The sequence below is a fragment of the Trachemys scripta genome, chromosome 7 (assembly GCF_013100865.1).
Source record: "Trachemys scripta elegans isolate TJP31775 chromosome 7, CAS_Tse_1.0, whole genome shotgun sequence".
NCBI classification, from domain to species: Eukaryota; Metazoa; Chordata; order Testudines; family Emydidae; genus Trachemys; species Trachemys scripta.
In genome coordinates this window covers 12,440,923-12,460,864 of record NC_048304.1, presented here as the reverse complement: position 1 = coordinate 12,460,864, position 19,942 = coordinate 12,440,923, and the positions used below count along the sequence as shown (strand labels likewise).

Genomic DNA, 19,942 nt, shown 5'->3' with positions numbered 1-19,942 from the left:
GGAAAACAGTATTATCCCCCAAAGCCATCTCTGTGTTTCACTGCATTTTCTTCCTCAAACCATCTCCACTTCCCAACGTCCTGATATCCTGCTACAGTAAAAGAAGTAGTATTCACAACTTCAGATCAAAAAGGTCTTAATTCTAGATGATGGAATCTTAGATGTGAGCATTTAGAGTTACAGTGATTCCGTGTGTGTTTTGCAAATGATAGATGATAACTGATTGCAACATGAGCTGCAACAAACAACATACCAGTCACGTATCCCCATGACCAAGCTACGATAGAAAACGCAGATAATATAAAGCATGAAACATTTGATGCCAGCAATCAGTGGCATTTGAGTACAAGCAAAACACTGGAGTCTCTTTGGATCTTCTCACAAGTCCAAATTTTCTTCCTGGCCTGTTTTCAGGAATGTTAGGGGAACTGCTGAATAAAAGACTCAGTTTTATGTCTAAAATGTTGCAATTCTTCCTTAGAGTTGAAATAAAGTAGTAGTGGACATGAGGACTGGGGGCGGGGGGGGAGTCTTTCTGAAGGTTGGGGCATAAAAGTCATGTTTTCAAAACCGAAGTATCTTCACTGATATGAAGATGGATTTAAAGGGAAAAGGTTGAAATATCTGTTAAACATATATGTGCAGCAGTATGGCTTATATAAAAAAAGGGGGTTGCCTCTGCATTTATTAAATTATTATTACATTACCATGCAGACAGGTTAACTAGGACAGTATGAACATCTATCATGGTGACTTATCACCAGGGATGAATTAATCATATAGGAAATTTACCAAAAGAGCTCAAATATTATTTCTACTTAGTCAGCCAAATATTACTTCAGGGATATTTCCCATCAAGGAGTGCAGGGATGCCCAAGCTGCATAAGTTGGGGAATCTCAAATAGGAGTACAGCAGTTATTTTTACCTCTGTATTTGGCACCAGTGCAACTGTTTCTGGAATACTGAGTCCAGTTCCAGTGACCACAATTCAAGAAGGATGTTGACAAATCAGAGAGGCTTCAGGGTAGAGCCATGGGGATCATTAAAGTATTAGAAAACATGTCATAGCCTCAAGGAACTCAATCTATTTAGCTTAACAAAGAGAATGTTAAGGGGTGACTTGATTATAGTTTGTAAGTACCTACATGGGGAACAAATATTTAATAATGAGCTCTTCAATCTAGCATAGAAAGTTAGAACATGATCCAAGAGCTAGAAGTTGAAGCTAGACAAATTCAGACTGGAAATAAGGTGTACATTTTTAAGAGTGAAAGTAATTAAGCATTGGAGCAACTTCCAAGAGTCATGGTGGACTCTACATCACTGAAAATTTTTAAATCAAGGTTGGAAATTTTTCTAAAAGACATGCTCTAGGAATTACGTTGGAGAAGTTCTATGGCTTTTGTTATTCAGGAAGTCAGACTAGATGATATAAGTCAGACGTGTTACAAAAATTCTGAACAAAAATGCTAGACTCAGACTTAACTGTGGAGCTGCTATCATGCCTCCATAGTATATATGTAATCACATGATTAATTTTATTAATATGTCACAATAAATTATTGAATATTAATTCTCCATCTCTGAGAACCCTTAACTTAATACTTGATAATTTATTTATTGTATTTTTCATCAAATGATATAACTTATTTCAAGAAGTACTGTTATTATGGCTTAGTACCAGACATAATGCTTACTACCATGAGTAGTTCCACTGAAGCCAACTTAATCTGTCAATAGCACTACTTGTGATAGTAAACACCATGCAGAATAGTACGTATTTGCTGCTTCTGGTCTACGTTAAAAATGTAGACTTCTGTGGATGGTCAATTTACTTGGAAAGAATATATCCTCCATTCTACATAAAAGAAAAGTCCAAGGATATATCAATAGTGACAAGTTAATTAATTTTACCATTTGATATACTAGTATACCGAGAAACAAGTCAGACCATTGGAATAAAGGAATCAACTACCTAGTTAAGTGTCTGCAGTACTGCAGCTAAGCCATTGTACAAACCCAAATTGTTAGTTTCCTGTATAGTAGTGAAATATTTTACTGCAGAAAGCAATATGTGCAATCTCCCTATGTGGAGATCAAAAAACTAATATGAAATTCTTTTTCACTTTGACATGAGGAAACTGAAGCTCAGATATGCTTAGAAAAAGTGTGGCATAATAAAATGTTGTAAGACCCAATGTTTTTAATGTTATAGTTCCAGGCCAACAAGTTGTATTTATATTGATCTTCAGGCATTAATGTTTAAGTATTTCTTGCATAGTATCAGGGGACAATATTTTCCCCTAACTGTTAGTCATTGGATCAAATCATTAAGTCTTTACTCAATTTTTATTCAGCCCTTTCTCTAGCAAAATTCTCACTGAACTAATGCTGGAGAAAGGGTTAAAAAAAAAAACTGAAAGAGAACTTCAAAATTTCACGCTTTATTTGACTATCTATAGGAAATAGCCCTCTCATGAACACAGGGTTTACTTCAATGTAATGTCACCGATTTCAATGGAGTTGCTATACACCAGTATAACTAAAAACATATATAACACAAGATGTGACAGCTCAGGAAATGAACAATCATGCTATTTTACTCTCAAATAGCCAAGAACTGCTTTCTGAGTAAGGCTATTACAGAACTGACTAAGACTGTGATGCATGTGATTATACGGTTTTTGCTTACATCTTGTGGAAACATGCCTCAAAACTGTAGGTAGCATTTGACTCTACTTTGTAGTCCAAATCACTTTGTACTGACACAATAGGACAGTCTGTTCCCCTGCACTTACCTACAGACAAATATGAATACCTCAAATCAAACAACATTCACAATCTGATGGGAAGGATTTAAGATGAAAAGTTAAATGAAATATGGCTATGAAGAAATGAAGGACTGAGATAACCATCCATAGATAATTAAAGGGTGTGAACACCAGGCCTAGAACTGCACTGCATTGTCTTCCCCATCCAATGCCACTATCACTCCTGTCCCATCTATACATATGTTTAACCCACTGGCTAATACGCAACATGGCCCTCTCGTGTAAGACAAACTGATGAATTGATTGCATATGCACATAGAAAATATGATATGTTCTGCTATGCCAGGCTGTCTGTTCACATTCATATGTCACCAGACTTGCTGCTGGAAGCCCCGTCACATAAGCCATTTAAATGTATGCTGGGCATAGTTCTCAGAGATATATTGTAGGGAAAAGCCCTGCAGCTGGAGGAGGTTTGGCCTAGGCGACAACATGACAGTCCTCTCCATCTAGAACTGTAACTGTATGCACAAAATATATGATCATACAGAAGCCTATACATGTCTATATATGACTTCAGTAAGAAAGTAAGGGACTGAATGGACCAGAAGTGACACCCATTGTACCCTTAACTTGTAAATCAAATTCAAATTCAGAGAAATGTGGAGCAGAAAGAGAGTTTTTCAAGTTACTGCATATTAATAGCTAGGAAGTTGAATATTCATTATTTCCAATCCATTTAATGTTTTATTGCACAGTATATAATGAAACAGGAAATTGGCCCAATAATTCCTAATCACATAAGTGGGGTGCAAGCAGAAAGGCTGTAAATAGGACCAAAACAAATGCTCTTCTTGGATTGGGTAACTTTATGTATAAGCATCCAGCTGTGGTCATTCGCAAGTGCAATTATCCAATATCCAAGTGAAATTTGCTTGTATACTCAAGACTACTACAGAGAAGGATAATCTAGGGTAAAATTTTCAAAAATGTCCGAATGACTTAGGTGTCTAAGTCCCATTTAGATTCCTAAATCACTTGGGTGCTTTTGAACATTTTACCTCTTGTGTCTAAGGCATAGTCTGTGATTCGGGAAGGCTGAATTCAATTCCCTGCTCTTACCCAGACTTCCTATGTGACCTTGGGAAGTCCTTTAATCACTTAGTGCCTAAGTTTCCCATCTTCTGCTTGTGAGTTATAGACTTTTCTCCCACCTTTTGCTTGTCTTATCTATTCAGACTGGTCGCACTGCAGGACATGGCCTGTCTCTTACTATGGGTACATCTACACTGAAGCGAGGAGGTATAATTCCTAGCGTGGGTAAATGTACACACAGCTATGATCAAGGTAATGCTTTAAAAATAGCAGTGTGGCCAACTGATGCTAGATACGTACTTGGGCAGCTGACCTGAGCTGCTGTGACCACGCCGCTGATTGAGCTAACACATATACGTCTAATCAAGCTGTGAATTACACCTCTCAGCTGCAGGGTAGACATACCCTATGTGTCTGTAGAGTGTCCAGTACAATGAGGTCATAATTTCAATGGGACACTTAGGGGCCATTGTAAATAATAATACATAATAATGACAAGTCCCACTTCAGCCTTATTTGATTAATGAAATGGGACTTAAGTGGTGAATTTCATCCTGTGAGCCTACTATTTCTCAAAATCTGGCCCTTTAATGTTCAAATAAAAGGATGACATTTCATACATTTGTTAAAATATTGGCATATATACATCATGACATCATCCTTGCCACAGGCAGTTAACACTACAAGGAGATTTAAAGAAAGGCTGGTTGATGCCTGTGTTCCTTTTGTGACCTGTAAACAGATGGATCTGTAGAAGAGCGTACTGACTTGGAAGCAATAATAAGAAGAATTAAGAATATTCAGTAATGTGAATTTTCCTGGAAAAAGACAGCAATACAGCTCTATTTCCAGCATGTGAAGTGGTACCTCAGTATCATTCCCTCTTCCCCAGAGACCAGCATCCATCCATATGAAAGAGTAGATTGTATACTCTTGGTAAAGAAGCAACTTTGCAGGGCCACCCAGAGGATTCAGGGGGCCTGGGGCAAAGCAATTTTGGGGGCCCCTTCCATAAAAAAAGTGGCAATACAATACTATATTATCCTGGGGGCCCCTGTGGGGCCCGGAGCAAATTGCAGCACTTCCCCTCCTCCCCCCACCTCCCCAGGCGGCCCTGCAACTGTGGAACAACTATAATGCAGCATTCTGTGGAGGAGTAGCTTTTGAAACTTCATCACTTTCATGGGCCAGCAGCCCTTAATTTGTACTGGGCCTCTATTACAGCAAGTGTGACTGGAGGTGCTTATCAAAAATCATTTTAAAACTAGATGTACATGACCATCCACTCAGGCTCCTAATACTTATTACTGCTAAAGGGTGACTATGAATCCACATGTAGCACGACACTGCTTAGCTGAAAATCTTGGGGGTTCTGATTTCTAAAGGAGCCACTGCTGCTGAGGAGACAGGAGGGAAGTACAGAAAAATCAGGGGGGATGGCAGGAGCTCCTCTCTTCCCTACCTAACATGTTCTTCCTCAGAGCCAAATGGTGGTACTCACATTGGCCTGCACCTTACTCATTGTTAAGTCCCATTCATGTCAATAAGCCTATTCATGGATTAAGGTACTACCAAAGATGAGTAAAGGTACCACTTTCTAGCCCTCACTCAATAGCTTTATGGGAACCTTGATAATGTAGCAACTCCTCACTATCTCTTTCACCCTCTGCTCTGACAATCAAGCAGAGCGAAGATTTTTGCTGTTCCTCAGTTCTTGAGCCTTTTCTCTGCCCTCCCCCTCCTGCCCAGGCCCCCAGCAACAAAAATGATATGGACCTGATTGAGGGAGGGATAGCTCAGTGGATTGAGCATTGGCCTGCTAAACCCAGGGTTGTGAGTTCAATCCTTGAGGGGGTCACTTGGGGATCTGGGGCAAAAACCAGTACTTGGTCCTGCTAGTGAAGACAGGGGGCTGGACTTGATGACCTTTCAAGGTCTGTTCTAGGAGATGGGATATCTCCATTAATTAAATTAAAGAGCCATTCAAAAAGCAGAGGTTATGCTGATAAGAAAGCCTTGTGGGATGTAAATGAATTTCGGATTAGCAAGAATTTTAGTAACTTTGGTTCAGATAATCAAGGTTTTATGGTACTGTACTTCTGTTCAGTTATAGTTCTTGATCATTTATTATGTGGCAAAACCTGGGAGTGCAGATCTATTTTGCATATACCATTAAATGCAAGAGCATTTAGTAATAAGACCCTCTAGAGAGAATATTACCAGAGATTATGGACTAATTTGGCCAAAGATGTCCCTGGAGACTCTCATTGCTTCAACAGAGGAGACAGGCTTGACGAGTATAAGACATAGTAATAACAGAATTCAAGAAAGCTTTCTACATTTGGAGTCTATATTTACTAAACTGGTCTCTAATCCCTAATTATTTATTTTATTTGTATTAACAGACTATGTTTGCTTTTTTGACTGTGCATTTATGTTATCCTTAATGTTTCTTTTAAATGTGGTTATATTGTATTTCTTAATGCTTAAATCTTTATTTTTCTCTTAGAAATACTTCTTAATACACTAATAGCCTAATTAACATTGTTATGCTAATTAAACCCAGGTCCTGCAATCCTTACACCAATAAAACGACGAGAGGTCACATAGGTTTGAGTCCTTAATCTCTCTTTTAAATATAGATAGATAGATCATATTTCATTTAATTGTATGAATATATATGTTTTGGCAGTTTGAAAATTCACTATCAAACTGAAAAGCAGCATATTTTAGAGAAAATTCAGCGCTGTCTCTGAAAAGTAGGTCTGTAATTATACCTCATAAAAAAGGCCAAAGGAAGTAAACTTCTAGTTTACAAAACCACTAATAGGGAAAAAAAGGAATTTATTAATGTATAATAAAGCCTTTAGTAGAGCAATGTTACAAATCCATTTAGAAACACACCCATTCAATACAAAAGAAATAATAAATAATATATTACATATTTTGTTTTAAATGGATGTGTGTCTAGCTGGATTTGTAACAACTCTACCAAGGTCTTTATTATAAGTTAATTTTTCCCCCTATTTTCCTCATGGAGGAATATTTCTGGAAATGGAGGCTCAAGCCAAATCCTCACAAAACAACAGTCACTGCATTCCATCTTGAGAACAGGAACGCTAAGCGCACCCTAAAAGTGACCTTCGGTGGCAACAATGTGTGACACCACCTCACTCCTACCTATCTCGGTGTAAAGCTGATTCGCATGCTAACCTTCCATGACCTTCTGAAGACGGTAGTTGCCAAGACGAAGACAAGGGTCAACCTGGTCCAGAAACTGGCAAGCACAATCTGAGGAGCATCAGTATCAGTGTTACGGACATCAGAAGTGGCCCTTGTGTACTGTAGCCGAATATTGTGCACCAATATGGATCAGAAATAGCCATATTCGACTTGTTGATGTCCAACTGAATACTGCAATGTGGTGCATCACTGGAACCCGCAAGTCAACCCCAACACCTTGGTTGCCAGTGCTGTTGCCATGATACTTCAACCCTTTGGGAATTCCAGAGGATTGTAGAAAATGAAAGACTTCCCATCCACCAGGACTTTAACAATGTCCCTCACCACCGCTTGTAGTCACGTAAGCCCTTTTGGACCCATGCATTTAACCAGATGAAGTTTGGAAAGCCGAATGGGGTTCACAAGAAGTCACAAATAAACACCTCGCGAAAGACCTGATGGCTTCGATCTCCCACAAAACTCATAGGCACCCCTAAACCATATCTGCACAGTTTTATATTACACAACAGTCAAAGAGAAATAAATTGCAGTCAAGCAATGTTAAATTTATAACATAAGATGCAAATGCCCAAAGGGGGATTTTTGCTTATTTTTTTTAATCTAGATTTGGATTGCATTAGCTATGTCCAGATCTGTCCTAATCTAGGAATTAACTCAGAAAACCAACCTGAATATACACATATTTTTTACATTGTTGTTCTGTAGATTATTGTTCCGTACATCATTAAGTTACTGTGCTTGCTTAGTGTATACAAAAGTGTGAGGATTCTATGTTATTGTAACTTTTCTGTATGACTCTATGTTTAGATGACTATGTGCATAGGTTTCTGGTGGGGAACTGAGAACCCTGTTGTGTCAAACATTGTCCCCATGCCATATAAAATATACCAAGTGTGAATACCCACACATGCAAGCTTAAATTTGCTTTCTACAAGCAGTCATGTGAAGAAAACCCAATTGTCCCAATGTTCATGGAAAGTGAAGCAAAGTGATTTAAGAAAATCAACTAAATAGTCATGGCATTTTTTGTGTATTTCCTTAGCCATACGACTTCATAGGACTTCATCCTACTTCCATGGAAGTAAATGGAAAGACTCTCATTAATCCAATGGTGCAGGATTAGGCCATTAGCATGCACACATATATGTGCCTAGGCATAGGATTTTAAAGAAGCTTCTCACCACTTGCATCTTGTTGTCTCAGTGGAGAATTGTCAGCATAGTATTAAACTTATAGGAAAAATAGAAAAGTGACTGAACTACTTTTCCATGGAGAAATATGCACAATTCAGTGTTTTCTAGAAGTGCTATTACAATAAAAAGCAATTATTGTATAAACCTGGAATACAGGTTTATACATGTCATCCAATTTCATAAGAATTCAAGTAAGATTTTTCAGGCAAAGACAAAGGAAAAAATAAAAAATATATATTTAGTGTCAAAGTGGTCTCTGTATTATTCCTCATCATATGTGCACTGACAGATCCAAAATAATTAGTATTACTCACATTAATTAAGTTATGCAATTCCCCTGCCTCAAAGAGAAACACAAAGAAATGCAAACTAATTATACACTGATCACACGCTCTTCTGTCGAACTGTATCTGTAACCGCAATTTTTTCTCTCTGTGAATGTTGCATAAGAAAAATGAATGTCATCCAGGTGCCTAGTTGTGCTAGAATGCTGCATTATGCCTTACATCTAGTAAGTTTGACTTCACAGAGAGATACTGCATATCAAAATGTTAATGCAGAGAAAGAGGTGATTATTTTCCTAGATAGGATGTGAGGCTGCCCGCTGAAAATGTCACAGAAATGCACAATCCCTAGCTCACAGGAACAAGGACTCCCCTGAACTGCGCTAGAGACATACTACATGGACTAAGCGAGAAGATCAAAGATCATTTATAGTGTATGGTGATTAAAATTGGCACTGACAAATTAAAAAAAAAAAGTGATGACATTTTTGGTTGATTATTTACAGCTTAGCCATAGCTCAGAACCTGCAGAAACCACTTCATTTCTTCCTTCCCGCCCAGCGTCCCCTCAATCCTTGCACCCTTTGGGAACCCAAAAGTGATCCCAGTGGACACAGAACCCATCTCACACTCAAAATCCATTGCTATTAGCATGCCTCTTCCTTCTAATGCCAAACCCTATGCTAACTCACATTTAACCACTTCACCACTTAGTGTGTGCCCAAGGAGGGGTATGAATACCAGTCACAAAACTCGAAATCCCAGCTACTTCATAGCAGTTTGCATTGCAACATTCAAGGAAATCACCACAGTACCCTAGATTTCCCACCTGGCCTCAGGGGTTGACACTCTCAGTCTTGGCACACTGAGAGTTACAGTAAGTGGTGTATTCTGGCCAACAGTGGGGCTTCCAAACCTGCTGTAACACCCTTGTTCCCAATCTTATGAGGCCAAAGGCAGAAAGAATGAGACTTTATAGTGAGTGGGGGGCAGTCCATAGGGATTGGGTAGGGAGGTCCAGCAAGTACTGGAGAAGATGTGATCCAAAGATTTGGCTTCTGTTTAGAGGATTGGAGGTTTGCTCAGACACTACTTTTCCCCAAACTAGCAAAATAATGCAGAATATTTTGTGCATAGATGTTCTTAGGTCATCCTCGCTCTCTTCAGTTTCCTATAAAGTGAAATTATTCCTGCTGATTTTGCTTTCAGTTCTCCTAAGATGTGAAAATCTACTGACATCTAACCTTTAGAAAAGACAATTTTTTATCTTGAGATTAAGGCCCTGAAGCATCATTTAATGGGTTTTCCATGAAGAAGAATGTATCTGAAGCAATTTTCTCTGCTTGTAATTTGCAGGAGGAAAATCCTCTATTAGTACTATGGTAAACATACATCTGCAGAATGTAAAGCGATCTTCTGTATAAATATCTGAATTCCAGGCTGTGAAATGGGGAAGTGAAATATATGTTATCAGAGACAGATGTGATTTAATATCTGAAAATATAAAGAATTCTACAATGGCTATGGAGATTCCTCCTTTCCCTCCCTAAGTCAGGGCCAAATAAAAGATATTAAATGAGTCTTGTATTTTTTCTATTCAAAGATTTCTTTTAATATATCAAAAATAGACTGTCTATTTCATGTCCTGTATTATACACTGCCTAAAAGGTCTGATATCTTGACTATAAACCCATATCCACTTACACCTGGGGCTTAAAATTAGATTTCATAACTTAAGAATGATGGGTTCTGGTCAATATTTGGTTGAGTCACCAACGAGCAAAACCAAAGATACTGATAGAAGTGTTGATATTGATTCAGTAGGTGTCGTTCCTCCAGCTGAATCAGCACTGAACCTATTGTGACAGACTGACAATAACTTGCAATATCCTGAATGAACTTTATCTAATTAAGTTTAACATCTTTGGAGCCCACAGTATTAAGAATGCAATTGTGTAGTGTATTATATCAGGACAGTATTAGGAACTCCGAAGGAGTTGTTGGAACAATACCTGTGAAGTGGATTTCCTTGGAAGTACCTTGGGAATGCAAATGACCCACTTCAAATCCTCCCTTTTCATGCTGCCACCAGGGGAGGAAAACCCATTGTCTATTAATTCCAGGAGCAGGTGAATTCCAGCTCAAAGACCCCATGAACTATATAAAGAGTGGAGTAAACATGAACCTGTGTTTATCAGAGTTTGCTTCAGACTATGGGGTGGGGGCTGGGAAGATGCCTATGTCATCCCAGACCAATCTTTGTTTTCCCATATACCATCTTTAATCTGTGTCAAACAATTGAATTCAGGGCATTAACTGGATCCTCTTATAATCTAAGTCCTTTACTCCTTGTGTCACTATTAACATGAAGTGAAAATATCTATCATCCTTTCATAAACAAAAACCTATATACATTCAATTTCTTTAACCTTTCCTCGTCAACCATATTCTCCAGTTCTTATTACTTTGGCTGAGCAGTGATTCTTTTTGATATATTTTATAGAGTGAGGGCACAATATGTATGCGCTTCCTCAGGGCATCCTCTTGCTCCCAATGAAGGCAGTTGGACTTTGGTCACTGACTTCAATGGGAGTGAATTCAGGCTCATTTATTCAAACTCCCGACTCTGAAAAGACAGTTTCATTTTTTTCAAGTGTGAGAACACAAAATGGACCAGGGTGAAGAGGAAAATTAAGCTCAAATTAAGTCTAATGCTGAACAATCCTCTCCTAACCTTCCCACTCCCCTCCCCACATTTTAATACCTTTGCACAAAACAAAAATAAAGTTTCAGGTCTATGAATTGCCAGTAAACTACAAGGAGTCCACTGGCTACAGTCCTACATGGGAACGACAAAAAATATGTCAAAAGCATTAGCATTATAGAAGGAGATGAGTGGCTATGCTTGTCTTCAAGCCCATTTGCTAAAGAAAGCATTTAATAATGACTGGCATCTAGAGCTGGTTTCACTTGTTAATGGTGGCATACTGTGCAACAAACGAGAAAAGTTTTAGAAGCACTTTCTTAACATTGCCATTTTTGTGCCTCTTAATGTTTCCTCTGTAGTAATAAGAATTGTACTATATGCTTTATTAAACTGCACTTTCTAAAAGATTATTTTAAAGGGTAACAAAGGGTCCAATCCCACTCCTTTTGACATCAATGGCAAAACTCCCATTGTATCCATAAAAGCAGGACTGGGCTCGAAAACTTTACTGCCGGGCCCCTTTAAACCAATACCTAATTGAAAAAAAGCTTCCAGTTTCTTTTAATAGCCAACATACCCATTGTACCTTCAGTTCATTGCTTCTGTGGTCTACCAAAAGGCAGCAAACTCCTCATAAATAAACCACTGAAGGAAACTATTTTCAGTGATGATGGTAATTTATAATAGAGCACGTTGGGAAGGATTTACAAGACATTAAACATAATGCTTTATTAAAAACCAAAGGCCAGATTATGTTCTCCATTTCCCCAGTGAAAATCCAGAGTAACTCCTCTGAAGCCAGTTGATTAATAACAGTGAAATTGATTTGATTTAGATTTCTTTCATATTAGAAGAAAAGTTTTATAATTTAGTAAATTAAACTCAAATCTACTCTCTTTCTTGACTGAGGGTATGTCTACATTGCTTGCAGCTCATCGACACACCTATGCTAGCTTTAATTTAGCTAGCTCGGGTATTTGAGCAGTGAAGCTGTAGCAATACATAAGTCATCATGGACAAGCCCCGGTAATTCATTACCCAGAATTCCAGGCAGGTTTGAACAACCTGTGCTGAAACACATGCTGCTGCAACTTCACTGTTCTGGCACCCAAGCCAGCTAGATCAACGTTAGCTCAGCTATGTCTACACAAACCGCAATCACACCCTGTGATTGCACTGTAGACATACCCTGTGGAGCAGCACTTTCATTCAGCTTGAAAACTGAAGCTAGTGCAGAAGGTGGCAGTTTGCCTGTTAAATGGTGTGTCATGCCATGAGCACATGACTCCAAAATCTTCACTGGCTGTCTGTTAATTTCCAGGTGGAGTTCAAAGGGTTGGTTCTGACTCATTAAACCCTATGGGTCTTCCAACTCCCACTGAAATCAACTTCAATGGGAGTTAGATCAGGCCCCAAGGGTAAGTCTACATGCAGCTGGGAGGGAGCCTCCCAGCCCAGGTAGACAGACTCACACTAGTGGGGCTAAGGTTAGTAACTGTGTAGATGGTTGTGGCCCATGGAGCAGCTCGGGCTTGCAAGTCCACTCGACTCTCTGGGTCTGAGCTCAGGTGGCTAGCCAAAGTCTCTGCTGGAGCCACAAGATCTACACAGCTATTATTAGTTCACTAGTTAATGCCCCACCAGGGTGTGTCCATCTACCTGGGGTGAGAGGTTCTCTCCCAGCTGCAGTGTAGACATACCCTAAATGACATAGAACCTGGCTAACTGAAAGCTGCCACTCCTTTGCTTTAGGAGGGCCATCCTACTATGGAATTCACTCCCTGTGTTTGCTCAGACTAAGCTCACATGTGTTGACTTTTAGAGTAAGCTGAAAATCTTATCGATTGGGGCAGGTAGTCGGGAAAGGTTGGAGACTTCTCTTGGGAATGTGGATCTTTATCGGAGAGGATTTCTTTTTGGGGAGTTCTGAGATAGGCAAAATTTGGTTTCACTTAAAAGGGCTTTTGTGGTGTGGAGAAAATTGCAGGGCTGCCCAGAGGGGGAGGCAAATGGGGCAATTTGCCCCGGGCCCCCATGAGAGTTTTTCAGGGCCCCTGGAGCGGGGTCCTTTACTCGCTCCGGGGGGCCCCGGAAAACATTCGTGGGGCCTGGGCCCCCGGAGCTTCTTCCACTCTGGGTCTTCGGCGGCAATTCGGCAACGGGGGGTCCTTCCACTCCAGGACCCGCCGCTGAAGCGCCGGCGCTTTGGCGGCAGGAGCTCCCCACCACCGAAGACCCCAGGCCCCCTGAATCCTCTGGGCGGCCCTGGAAAATTGGGCTTATTTTTTGTTAGTTGGACTGTATTATTAATTATGTTGAGGGCTCCTACAGCCTGCTATTGCTTTACTCTGTCTAAATCAAAACAAAGCAATATTAATATCTTTTTACATAAATATGAATTACAGAAATGTAAAGAAATATCAACATACCATAAAGAACAATCCTACAGTGGCAGGGCTATTGACTAGATGATCACCTAGGTCTTTTTCATCTCTAATTCACATGATTTTATGATACCACGTTTAAAAAATTAAGAGGAAGTGAAAGACTAAGCACTTTTTATACTATCTTCATAAAGCATTCTTCAAAGGGTACATTTCCCTAACTAGTTCACCCATAGCCAGTGTCCAGCAACAAAGATTGACTCAAATTTGAGACTTAATCATTAACCAGAAATCACATAATGGGAAATTAATGCTTGCCTAATATGAGAGGTTTCATAGGCACCATGCTCATAAGCCCCTATTTGTTCATTAATATTCAAACAACAGATTCTGAGCAGAAACAGTATGCCTTTGTTTTCCAGTATGGCACATTCAGGATACAATTCTGAGTGCTTTATTATTGGGTGTTTCTCTCACTACTAGCAGAGAGCCAAGATTTCTCTTTTGATGACAGGGAGAGTAGCTAAGTGTTGATTTCCAGACACTGGAGATTGTCAGATGACTGGTTACCAGAAACTATTCATTTCATAGCAGCCTCGTCCGAGTTCTCAGCACATGCACACGTCTCCTTTGTACTATCTTTCTGTTCTCACATCTCAGGGCTTTCCAACAGTCTCTCTTTTAAATTTAGCAAGGCAACAATCCTGATCACATGCAAGAATACCCGGAGCATCTGTCAAGTGCTTCTAAATGTTATGCAGCAGATTACAGAAAAACAACCCCTTCAAAAAAGCCCACCTATTATAGCTGGAGGAGTCATAATAGTATCCAAGTTCTTCAATTTAATGAGGTACCATCACTTAGGGCCGACTCTTAATACACGTCTATAAGCAAATAATTCACTTCAAATGTATTCATATGGAAATTTGGCTATCCCTTTCAGTATATTAGATAAATTGTATCTAACTTCAGCTATTAAATGGTTATAAAGCTGTATTTTCACTAAACTTTATACTGCAGGACCAAACCACAACCACACTGGAGGGGAAGAAGGTAGGTTCAAACCACTTTTATTAGAGGCTCTCTCTTTCAAGCTATCATTTCCCCAAAAGGGCTCCACCAATAATTCACTGGTACTCTATAAAACTTTAACCCCAGCAGAAAAGTGTGCAGAAACCAACTCTTTTGTCATAGGATGAGACTGAAGAAATACACAGAGCAAGATATCTGTAAGAGTTCATTTTCTCTACCCACTCAGTAATCTTATTTTATACAGTCAAGGAGGACTATCACATTTTTACACACCAAATCAATGAACAAACCTCAAATAGAAATGAGCCATGATTCTTTCATATAAAGAATAGGAGAATTTTTTTATATGTAGGCTCGCAAGAAGGGATTTTGTTTAAAGAAATATATGAAAATTATGACAACTTTTAGAAAATGCCTGACTTAAGAGCGAGACAAGGTGGATGAGGTAATATTTTTCACTGGACCAATTTCTGTTAGTGAAAGAGACCAGGTTTCAACCTTCAGGTCAGACTTGCAAAAGAGTTCTCTATAGCTCATAAGCTTGTCTCTCTCACCAACAGAAGTTGGCCCAATAAAAGATATTACCTCACCCACCCTCTGTCTCTCATATCCTGGGACCAATACAGTTACAACAACACCGCAAACAACAATGGAAAATATCTTAGGAGCCTAAGCACCATTTTCAAAAGATACTTAGACATTAAGGGGCTAGCTCAGAAGTGGGCAAACTACGGCCCGCGGGCCACATCTGGCCACAGGACCATCCTGCCCGGCCCTTGAACTCCCGTCCGAAGAGACTAGTCCCAGGCCTCTCCCTCACTGTCCTCTCTTCCCTGCAGCCTCAGCTTGCCGCATTGTCAGTGCTATGGCCCGCAGCTTCTGCCAGGCAGTGTAGCGGTATGGCTGGCTCCGGCCGGGTGGTGGGGCTGCGAGCTCCTGCTGCTCTGAGCGGCATGGTAAGGGAGTGAGGGGGTTGGATGGGGTGGAGGTTCTGGGGAGGGGAGTGGCGGTCAAGGGACAGGGAGGGTTGGATAAGCATGGGAGTCCCGGTGGGACTCGGGGCAGGGGTGTGGATAGGGGTCAGGGCAGTCAGGGGACAGGGAGCAGGGTGGGGTTCCCAGGAGGGAGTGGTCAGGGGACAAGGAGTGGGGAGGGGGGTGGGAGGGGTCGGGGGTTCGGAGGGGGGCAGTCGGGGTGGATAGGGGGCAGGGGCCAGGCTACTTGGGGAGGCAAAGCCTTCCAGACCCAGTCCTCCATCCAGTTTCGCAACCCCAATGTAGCCCTCGGGCCAAAAAGTTTGCCCACCCCTGGGCTAGATCCACAAACAGGACTCAGATGCAGTGTTGCAATACTTAACGTTTAGGCCCCTTTCCATCTAGGAGAATCCATAGTCCTGAATTAGGCTCTTAGGCTCCCGGTACAATGCATGGGAAGAATTAGGAACCTAAGAATAGGATTCACAGAAGCCAGCATGCTGAGCATGGAGCTGCCTATACTACAGTAGGAAACGCTGAGGAGAAAGGTGGGACCTAAGCCGCACCCCAAAAGGGAATAAGGCATCTTACAGAAGGTGTTCCGCCACTTGGGATTTATAGCCATGAATGCTTTCCAGGAGTTAGGCTCCAAAGCCAGGCCAGTCCTTTCTCACAAAAAATGGAGGCGGAGGCGGAGCAGCTGTTGGTGGTGTCTACCGCTTATACCCAAAATCTCAGCATACCTGGAAGGCAGGAGACTCAGGTTCAATTCCCTCCGTGTCCTTAAGGTGGAACAGAGACCTGAAGCCACATTTTCCACCTCCTAGGAATGCCCTGAGCTATATGGTATTCAGGGGGTGAGATTGGATCTCACTCTCTCCTATTCCAGCCCCTACTCCAATCAATATTTAAGTATTTCATACACAGTGGAACAGCTTCAATAGGCGAGCTTGAGAAAGACTCCTCCCGGACTTTCAGTGAGACTTTGGAGTGTAAGTGCCTGTGGGTTAGATTTACAAAGGTATTTCGGCACCTAGAGAGACAAATATGAGTCTAATGGAATTGACAAGAGTGCCTAAGCAGGTTAGGTACCTAACTCCTATTAAGTTATTGGCCTTCACGCAGATGTGCAGTGGGAAGTGAGGGCAGAGGAGTGGAAGAGTATAAGGAGCCTGCCCCATCCCCAATCTATGTGTTCACCTAATGACCAGGCACAACTGCAGTTCCTATTCTCAGGAGAGCACAGGGATCCTATGTCCCTCCTCACCTGGGCACACTTGGTGTCCCATAAAGGGCAAGGAGGGGCATGTGTAAGTCAAGGTCATAGCTCTATTCCCTTATGCATGTGAGGTGGTGAAATAAACTACAACCCACAAAAGTGTGTGGCAATGAAAGAGCAGTCTCCATGCACCTGGGAGCCCCTTTGCTGCAAGCATCCTGGATCTCTGAGATGCTTCAGCTGGGTCAGGGCTATCATTAACCCACGGGGACAAGCAGAATTCTTATGAAGGGTAGAGGATAAAGGGACAGAAAAACAACTGCCTTTTCCACATTTTCCTGCTGTCTCTTGCACCTATATCTTTCACTCTTCTTCTCCAGGTGGGGAAGCAGAGAGGAATGGTAAATCCTAAATGCCTAAACCTGCATTCTTTGTGCACCCATAAATACCTGTGTAACCAATGGGAGCTTTGAGTGTGCAAGGAATCTGGGCCAGATTCTAAGGGACAAAATCTCCCTGCATGGAACTCCTATAGTCTTCAGTGGGGGTGCTCTGCACCCACAGGCAGCTTTGGATGACTGGCTCCTAGCTGCCGACTGTACGGCCATTTCTATAGAAATGATAATATTTGACTGTACTGATGGACATGCTATGTTTGCTTTCGAAAGACAGTGAATCGTACAGCACTCATTGCATGTGAATAGACATTTTCTTTTTATTAGAATTACTAAGACTTATTGGGGCTTTTTTGACATACAAGTTTGCACTAAAAAGATGTGTTTTTAGTGAAACTAGTGCAAGTTTGTGAGTCAATTTTATTCAATAAAAGCTGAACTGACACATGAGTATATACACAGTGTTTGCATCTGTTTAAAAACAAAGTTAAACTGCTGGAATATCAGTACACAGACAAGGCCTTAGATTGTTAATTACTGCAGATGTGACTTTTTGTATATAGGTCTTTTTTATTAATGTACACTAGTCCCAATTACCACAAGATAGCAAAACCTTTGTCTGCTTCTATCTACGGATTATTTATTATTATTACTACTCCTACTACTGTAAAAGCCTACTATTTGGGGTGAGGAGGAAATCCATATGGAAACAATGAACCGTGAAAAGATGGAGGAAAAATATGTCCACTTATACAGATATTAAGCCATATAACTTTTGGATAAAATCCTGATTTAATTTGCTGTACATGGAGTCAGGACTCAGGAACACTTTTGCAAAGCACAAGTGATTTGAAAGGAAAAACTGAGGATTGATACTAACAAGAGCTGGCATATTGCCACAGTTCAGGTTGACCACAGTGCACAGGGCCTGGAATTATCAACACTGTCTGCATTGACACAATCAGAATTGATGTTTTGTTTGTTCATTTCTGGAAAATGTCAGTTCAACTAATTCAATCAGAAATGGATCAGGCAATCAGAATGGGTTTTCAAACTGTCAGAAAACCAAACAATTTCCCATAATTTAAAGATTAAAAAGCCCCTGATGCCGCATGAAAAAAATACTGAAAATAATAATAAGAATTTAGTTTACAAAGCATTTCAGTTCATATAATCAAATTTCTTATCCAAGTCTCTTTCCTGTTTATTACTATCATCGTTCATAGAAAATTATAGTATCCCATTTTTCAGACTGTAGCTTGCTCATTTCTCAAACCGTTTAACAACTCACCCTTTGAACCATAATTTTGGGGAAAAAACTCCAGCAAACCTTGAGATAAATTAGTGTAGTGGTTCTCAACCAGGGGCCCCTGGGGAGGCCGTGAGCAGGTTCTAGGGGGTCTGCTAAAATAAACCAGAGAGCAGGGCTGGCATTAGACTTGCTGGGGCCAAGGGCAGACAGCTGAAGCCCAAGCCCAGCCGCCTGGAGCTGAAACCGAAGCCCAAGCAACTTAACTTTGTGGGGCCCCCTCTGGCTTGGGGCCCTGGGTAATTGCTCTGCTTCCTACCCCCTAACACAGGCCCTGGCTTTTAATCTACTGGATATGCAGAAAAACAATTGTTGTGGCACAGGTGGGCTGCGGAGTTTTTTTATATCATGTTGGGGGAGGAGGGCTCAGAAGGAAAATGGTTGAGAACCCCTGAATTAGAGCATACCTTTAAATAACCTTCTGAAGAGGACTTCAGTCAGTCTTTAGGTTGAGTAAGAGTTGCATGAATTGGCCTCAGGACTTATCTAAAATAATTGTCAAAGGTAAATGTATTAGTTAATTCCTTTAATGACATAGGATGCATCCAGACGAGCCAATTTGTATGTGTAAATGTTCAGCTTTTCCAAGCATTCCCTTTCTTGCTTTTTAGCACTAGTTATTTTTTAATGGCTCTTCATTACTTCCTAATTGTACAAAGCTTTTTCCTTTATTTTTCTACTTAAGGACAGATTTACAAACGCAAAACAAATATTTACAATCCAAAGCAATGATTAAGCAATGGCTAAGAGGTTTCCTGGGCCATGCCAATGTTTATTTTATTATTTATATATACACGTGTGCAATGGGCAACGTCAGACAAACTTAATTATGGATGATGCGCGCACACACACACACCAATATAAAACCCTGTTTTCAGTTGCTTAAACTTTTGCAAAAGTAACAGTTTGGATTGAAATTTTCCATGCTGCTTGTCTATTATTATTATTAATAATTATTATTATTAGAAAAGTTCAGCCAAAACAGGTCAGTCATTTCCAAGAACAAAGCTAGGGAAAAATATGTTGTTTTGCCCATGTTGCAAATGTTCTTTGAAATGCTCTAGCACCCACATATTTTGGACCAGAGACTTGAAAATTGGTCAGGGGCACGGCCTTTGTGTGAGGAATGTGCTGTCCCCATGAAAATCCACCCAAATTCAGCCAAGTTCTACGCCTTTGAAAAATAGCCATTCACACTTTTTCAACAGAGACTTACTAGAACCTTCACAGAAAAAAAGTTGAAGATACCATCCTGTGGGCATGCTCTTCTCACAGGTCCTAATGCTGACCACGCTGCGTACACCATCCCCACAGAGCAAGTGGCCATCTCTATCT

The 19,942-nt window shown here is 40.6% G+C and overlaps 1 protein-coding gene across 10 annotated transcripts in view; it reads right to left on the bottom strand.

The window, feature by feature from the left end:
- The window catches only part of CHL1 (cell adhesion molecule L1 like), a 194,848-nt gene that overhangs the window by 112,485 nt on the left and 62,421 nt on the right, over positions 1–19,942 (bottom strand). The window contains exon 3 of one of the 10 annotated variants that reach the window (XM_034775324.1): positions 19,015–19,093. The exons of the other annotated variants lie outside the window; for them this stretch is intronic. The gene's annotated coding sequence lies outside the window, so the exon portion shown is untranslated. The remainder of the gene's footprint in view (positions 1–19,014; positions 19,094–19,942) is intronic. 10 annotated transcript variants of the gene reach the window in all.